Here is a 6,795-nt window from a genome sequence, read left to right as displayed (position 1 = left end):
AGCAGGAATCCACAGTACAGAGGAGGTAAGTCTGAGCATCGAGCCCTCTTGTCCCTTGGTTTGTTGGTCTCACTGGACTAATTTTGCATTTACTGTGATTTGTTGTTTATGGCTTCAGAAGCCATCAAGGTGATTTGGAAGACAGACTGTTTCTAATTAATGTTCATAAGAATTGAGCAACTAAATCTATTGGGCATCTTTGGGAATAACTAGATTGCAAAAGCGTGGTTTGCACTGCGGGAATGTTGCAAGCTGACACCAGGCTGGTCTGAAGCCAAGCTGTGGTCTGCAAAGCAGAGGTAGGGAGATCCCTGGGTTGTTTTCTCAATAGCTTGCACACAATATGAGTTTCATGTATAAGTTTAAGGGTTGTGAGGTTTGATTTGTTTTAAGCCACCAGCTCTGCAACCTCCTCTGGGGGTTTGAAAATCCAGGCCGTATTCTGGCTGTTACCTTATTGCTGGTGTTAGAGATGTTCAGGCTTGAGTGTAGCTGGGTCCTTACTCCAGATGGCTCTTGCTCTCCTGCTGTGTTCAAGCACTTTCAACGTAGTCGCATGAAAGCAATTAGCAAACATTAGCTTTGAACCAGGGCCATTACAGGGAGAGCAAACAAAGCATTAAACCATGAATTGTCCCAGCATTTGAGGGGAGAGAATGAGAGAAATGCAGAAGGCATGTGGAACTGTGGGATTATTACAAAGATGGGGTTTGGCCCTTCACCACCATAAAATTCAGTGACCAAAACTGCAGAGGACAGATGTGTCAGCACTGAATCCTGCATCCACCCCCATCCATGGGCTATGAAACCCTCACAGAACTGAACAGCGTTACAAACGCTCGCGCCTGATGGGCACTGCATGCCACAGGGCAGGTGCTACAGCAAGAAAGAAAGGGCTCTTTTCATACAATTACTGCTCTTAAAACTCTTAGCATTACCTGTGGTCTACACCCATTTTTTTCTGCCCAAAGCTCTACTCTGAGACTCCTTTTGTCTAAGGCAACCACAAGAACATGGTCAGCTGTTCTCGGAGCTGAGGTTTTCTCCAGTAAATTATTTCACAGTGTATTCTTACAGCTGGGTTTATTTTTCAATCACTTTTGAAAGTGATTCTCTGGACTTGCTTTATTTCAAATATTAGGAAAATTTTAAAATAACCACACAACAAACTTTCGTCACTTGTTTTCTTTTATGCACAAGTAATCAGCTCAAGGTGGGTAAAACACACAGAGAAGAGCAGTTCAGGGAGGGGAACAAGTACAAGAGCAGATGCACTCTCCCACTGCTGACATTCATAGGTTTTATTTTTACTGCAGGATGGGCAGGCCCTCGGCGGCCTGAGCACGGATGTCCCGGGGGCTGGGCAAAGGTGGCGGTGAGAAATACTGCCGTCCAGATTTTGTTATTGTGCTGCTTGAAGAAAAGAAGTAAAGATGGACAGGGAGAACTGCTGGTACTTCTTCAAGTCTTTGTCTAAGTTCTTGATAACGTGTGCAATTACATAGGTGTTTACAGATGAAACTTTGACAAGGACTGATTTTTAGGCTATGAGCAAGGTTGTTAATAATAGGCAAAAAAATTATGCCTATGTGCAAGTGTTTGATTTAGGACTATTGTTGGTATCCTTGCTGATGCTTGGCATGTTCAACTCTCTCACATTCAGATTACTTGCGTAAGAGGAAGATCTACGTTTTTCTCCATTATACCGTCACGGCACGTAGTTCTGCATAAGAAGACTTCGAAGCGCAGGCTGAGAAGCTATGATGCAGAAGAGGAATATTGCGAGGCAGGCAGAGCCGGAGGAGAGGCAGGTGGCAGAGGGGAGGTTTGGGGCAGCGCAAAGCCTGGCAAGGGAAGGGGATACAAGGGGCAGGAAGGCGGAGGGCGAAGCTGAGCTCGAGGAGGCTGTCCGCCCCCGCTGCTGTAGGCGAAGCTGGTGAAAGATTCCCTTTCATCTGAGGAAGGAGATCTTCCTGCGCCAGCCTCAAATCGAGCTACTTCAAAAACTTTTTAGAGCGTAAAAGAAACATTTATGTTTGTTACTTAGTAGCAGCTATCCCAACACCCCGAAAGGAGTTAAGCATTATACATATTTTATGTTTAATCACATCTTTAGTGACACCCAACCACAACCAAAGGCTTAAATTTCAATTAGAGGGAGATGTATTAAATGTTTAATAGGAATCATTCCTTACAGGGTAATTATACCTTAACATTCACTGGAGAGATGTTACGTTGGCAACGTGATGTTGATCTGAACAGGGATGTGTTTGGGGTTTTGGGAGGTTTTTTTGATAATATCCAAATGAGAAACAGGAGGATAGTCTGTACCATTCGTACTCCAGACACGCCATCCCTGTGCTGCCCAGCCATGGGCCTGGATCTGGGAAAAAGTGAAATTACATTCATGCGTAGCTTTGAACATGGATTTTTGGATCTCAGTCTGAAAAATGTCATCCCACATGTGCTGAGAAGCATCAGGCTGCATGTAGCTTTTACTTCAGCTTTGAACATTTTTAAAACTGGTAACTGACTACTCAGTATTTCAGCTGTAACTAATATGGGAGGGTGAATCTTCAAGACAGATGATCTATCAAGGATATCTTAAAAGTATCTGCTATGGATTTGAGTGCATTTACCAATTTTTAACAAGTTTGGTATGCACGCGAAAGATTTTTCTCATAATATTTAGATTATCGCAAAAATAATCAGTTATGCATTCACAACAAGCAAATTATAAGCCATGAAGTGAATTTTGAACCCAGGCAATTAAAATCAAAGGATGTTAAAATCAAATATCGAATGAGAACAGAGAAATTAGATTTTGAGAAAAGCATCCAAAGCTATAGAAAGAGGAGGGAAAAAAAAAAAAGGAAAAAAAAACCCCTAGAATGCATTTCTCATTTAAGAGAATTGCATTGAGATAAATAAAATTAATCCAAAAGACAAAGAATAGCTAAGCCCATATAGAACTATGATCATGAGCAGGAAGGACCTTCAGCTTCACCATCGCTGTATCCCCTTTGGCATGGGCTGCTCGAGCAGGAACCACTTGGCAGGACCCATCGCCCCACGCAGGTTTCCTGCTCCTCCTGTCCTCGCTTTGCTTTCTGGAGGCTGCAGCATGGAGCCGGCAGAGTTTGTCCTCCAGCTCCCCTCCTGGCAGTAAGGGGTTGCCAAAGGACCTGACGTGGCCCCTGGCACATACCCGAAGGCAGATGAGCTGCTGCATCTCCTGGGGCGGCTTCTGCACACACGGGGTGTGCGGTGGGCACTTAACTGGGGTGCTGTTGGTTGCTGGATGTCAGTCACGCTCAGGGCATCGATCTGGAAGCACGAAGGGCTGCTGGGCCATGCAGCACTGCCTGCAGCTGTAGGATTAGCGGTCCGGTTGTGTTGTCTGTTTCTATGCATTATTTCCTCAAACCTGTTTTGAAGCGGGAGCTGGAAACGCTGCTGACAATAACAATGAAACAAAGCACTCGTCATTGCAGCAGAAACTAATGAGCCTGAAAGCACCAGCAGCTATTGAAGCTCGGGGCTCTCGGGACTGCCTGCAGAGCTGAGTGGGCAGTGGCTGGAGCCACGATCTCCCAGCTAACCCTGCAATAAAATCCTGGAGCTTTCCCAGTGAAACATTGCTGCCGTGAGAAAGAAGGGGACAGCAAGAGCCAGCAAGCTATACCGGCACCTAAGAGCCAACTGAGACAAAACAGAGTAATCAGAAATCTAATGTTCTTGGGTATTATTTTCTTTTTGTTATTTTGTTTGGGGTTTTTTTGCTTTTGTGGTGGCCCCAAGTACGTACGCCCTGACAAGAAAGGGCACGGCTCCCGCTCTGGTGAGCGCACGCTGTGCAACAGCGGAGAGAAAACCTGCTTGTGGGTCTTTCAGGCTCCAGAATTGCCATGGGGCAGCTCCTCTGCGGGAGAGCACCCGCTGGGCTTCTGTCCCAGGTGAGCGCTCTGATGGGAGCAGCAGTCTGCCTGCGCAGGAGAGAACGTGACTCACGAGAGAGACCAAAGCCTGGGTGTGGATGTAAAAATGCCCAAAGTTAAGGACAGTGGGTTGGTGCTTCCCAGAGATCAGACGTGCTGGAGCAGTCTGGTTTCCAGGCTCTGCACCTGCCAAGGCCGGGGCATTCGGATCGCAAGGCCGCAGGGTCGTTAGGTCCTGCCTCGTTACAAACCCCGTGTAGTGGCAATTCACACCGCTCTGCTCCCGCTGCCTCCTTCGGGGCGGCGTCAAATCTCTCCTGTACTTCAAACGTATAATCCTTACTGGAAAACACAACTGAAATTATTTGCTAATTCAAACTGAACAGAATAAACAATTTTAGTTGGGAAAAGCAGGGAAAACGTTGGGAAAGACCAAATCGATGCTTTCCTTTCGAAATGACTGAAGTCAGGGATATGCTGAAATTTGGATGTTTGCTCCGAAGGAGGCTGGTCCCTCTGGCCATGCCCTCCCCAGGCACACCAGCACCCGCCGGGGCTGCGGCAGCCCTGATGGTGATGCTCACCCCAGCGAGGAGTGCTGCAAAACCCAGCCCTCTTCTTGGGAGGAAAACAGATGCTTGTAAACCGTTATTGGAGCAGGGGCTGCGACAGGACGGGGTTCGCCCCTGCGTGTGTGGGGGGGTGATCCAGGCAGCCACCGGGCAGGGTGGGCTTGTGGCGGGTGGCAGAGCACGCAGACGCCAGCCCGGGCGCCCACGGCTCTCCCCCGCGCAGGGACCTTCCAGCACTTTTTGCTTTGCAGAGAGCGGCTCTGGGCAGCCGCCGGCTCGCAGGGCGGCTCGGGGAGGAAATGAGAACATTATTATTCTTTTCAAGAGAAGTCCAGCACGGTTCCTTGGTGAAATATTAGCTATGGAAAATATCAAGTAACTTTCCTACCTCCCAGGCACACGTTGGAGTATTTGGAGATGGAAAAAAGTAAAAAGTACAGTGAAGCCAGCAGGGTTAGGGGAAGGTTGTCACAGCATCTAGATTATCAGGCCAAAAGAGTACGAGTGGTTTTAAGGCAGAATGCTAAAAGCTCATTTGGGAGAGCCACCTAGTTAGCGGGCCATATGTCTCTTTTACACGTATAGCCTCAAGATTCAAAAACATTGGCACCCGAGCAGTTCTGGCTGACGGCACTGCAGGAGGAGGTGCTGCTGCCCCTGCGGGAAAGTTGTGCCTGACAGAAGTTTGGCATCAATCCTGGGCAGCCATCCATGTCCCATGCCCTCGGGAGCATCCCTGGGCCCCTGGGGCAGTTAGAGTAATGAGTGTCCTTCAGGCCAGGAGTCGCAGTCCGCGTGGGATATGTGTGTGGTTGCTTGTAACGCTTCATTAAATTGACAACATACGGGTATTTTTGGAAAGTTCTCAGTAACGCAAAACTGCAATCATAGTTACCGACTTTCCTGTCCAGGTTGTTGAGGTTCTTCATGTGGTTCTTGATTACTCACTAAAGCAAGTATCTTGAAGTTCTCGGTATGAACATTTCCTCCTGAACAGCAGCAAAGAAATGCACGTTTCCCTTTCTTCTGATTAATTACCCCCCAGCTTTATAGAAGATGCATTTTCTGTGTGCTTTTTAAGCTGTGCTCCCCGCATGCTGTTTCAGTTAGCTATAATCATTCATTTTTGTCAGAGAACAGCTGCGAGGGTGTTGCTTGCCCTGCGATATGTTACTTGCCCTGCGATATGTTTTCCTGACCTGCAAGTGCCACGTGGTGCTCCCTATAGTTCTGAGTCACGTTTTAGATGTATTTGCGCAGATTGCATATGGTGTGATGTCTTACAGCTGCACAGATACAAATATCCTCACATACATTTTATATGGTATGTTTTGTTTGAGAAAAGAGAACCGAGTAAGAAATAATTATTATTTTTATATTTAGGATGGATTTTCTGCTTGGAGCTGCTCCGTAATCATGAGGCGATCTCCCATGAGTGATGGCTTGTTTTAATTTGAAAGCTGTCGCAAGCTTTGTGCAGGTAACTACGGGCCCAGTTGCATGTTCCTAGTTACGAAAATCTCCAGCTGAGCATATAGATTTTCTTGTATGAGGCATGGTTTTGTACTCTGTAGCATATGTTGTGCTTGCAGGGAGCTGGCATAAAACAGATTAATTCTGATTATTCCAGACTAACTGGAGGATCCATTTAAAGGGAGAGAGACCCAGGGGCTTGGAAATGCAACATGGAGGCCTGAAGTGCTCTCTGGAAAGTTTGAAACATTTCTAAAGCTTTGCTTCGCTGCCAGCCCAGTCCAAAACCATAGCCAAGGTTTTTGGATGTGACTCATGTATCTCGGAGTTTCTATTTCCCATGTTCAGGTTAAGCCTGGTTTTTTGAAAGCATTGAGCATCCCCTGCTGGAAATCAGACCCCTTTCAGAAACCTCGAATACTCAAAATCAAAGCAACACTAACAAGATTATGGGCCGTGTGCGCCAAGCTGGAGGTTCAGCATGTTGCACAGGGACTTGGCTCCCTGCAGCCACTGAAGCGAGCGGGTGCGAGCAGGGGTTTCTTTTAACACGGCTGGTGTGGGGTTCCCTGCGTATGTGGGGGGGCTCAGGCACAGCAGGCAAACGGTCCTTGTAAAAGAAAAAAGTTGTTTAATGGACATTAACAAGTTAAACAGTTACCTGTTAAATATCAAATCAAATAACTAACTTTGTGCCATCGTTATCTAATTAGCTTATGAAACCTGAGAATGCTTTAAACATTAATTGATTTTTGCCATCTTGTTTTCTTTCTGGGACGTTGCGCAGCTCGCTCCCCACAACTGCCTCGCTG

The sequence above is a fragment of the Fulmarus glacialis genome, unplaced genomic scaffold (genome assembly GCF_000690835.1).
Source record: "Fulmarus glacialis isolate BGI_N327 unplaced genomic scaffold, ASM69083v1 scaffold36282, whole genome shotgun sequence".
NCBI classification, from domain to species: Eukaryota; Metazoa; Chordata; class Aves; order Procellariiformes; family Procellariidae; genus Fulmarus; species Fulmarus glacialis.
Note: the sequence above shows the minus strand (reverse complement) of the source record.